This window comes from Pseudophryne corroboree, unplaced genomic scaffold (genome assembly GCF_028390025.1).
Source record: "Pseudophryne corroboree isolate aPseCor3 unplaced genomic scaffold, aPseCor3.hap2 scaffold_460, whole genome shotgun sequence".
Classification (NCBI taxonomy): Eukaryota; Metazoa; Chordata; class Amphibia; order Anura; family Myobatrachidae; genus Pseudophryne; species Pseudophryne corroboree.
The window spans coordinates 503577-504320 of NW_026970076.1; positions in this window are offsets into that span (position 1 = coordinate 503577).

Below are 744 nucleotides of genomic sequence, written 5' to 3' on the forward strand. Positions count from 1 at the left end.
TCCACTGACCAGTAAATCCCTTCCTCTTGTAACCAAGCTCACGCAAACCACCCCACCAACTCCCTCAGTGTCAATTTCCTCCTTCCCCAGGAATGCCAATAGTCCTGCAGGCCATGTCACTGGCAATTCTGACGAGTCCTCTCCTGCCTGGGATTCCTCCGATGCATCCTTGCGTGTAACGCCTACTGCTGCTGGCGCTGCTGTTGTTGCTGCTGGGAGTCGATGGTCATCCCAGAGGGGAAGTCGTAAGCCCACTTGTACTACTTCCAGTAAGCAATTGACTGTCCAACAGTCCTTTGCGAGGAAGATGAAATATCACAGCAGTCATCCTGTTGCAAAGCGGATAACTGAGTCCTTGACAACTATGTTGGTGTTAGACGTGCGTCCGGTATCCGCCGTTAGTTCACAGGGAACTAGACAATTTATTGAGGCAGTGTGCCCCCGTTACCAAATACCATCTAGGTTCCACTTCTGTAGGCAGGCGATACCGAGAATGTACACGGACGTCAGAAAAAGACTCACCAGTGTCCTAAAAAATGCAGTTGTACCCAATGTCCACTTAACCACGGACATGTGGACAAGTGGAGCAGGGCAGGGTCAGGACTATATGACTGTGACAGCCCACTGGGTAGATGTATGGACTCCCGCCGCAAGAACAGCAGCGGCGGCACCAGTAGCAGCATCTCGCAAACGCCAACTCTTTCCTAGGCAGGCTACGCTTTGTATCACCGCTTTCCAGAATAC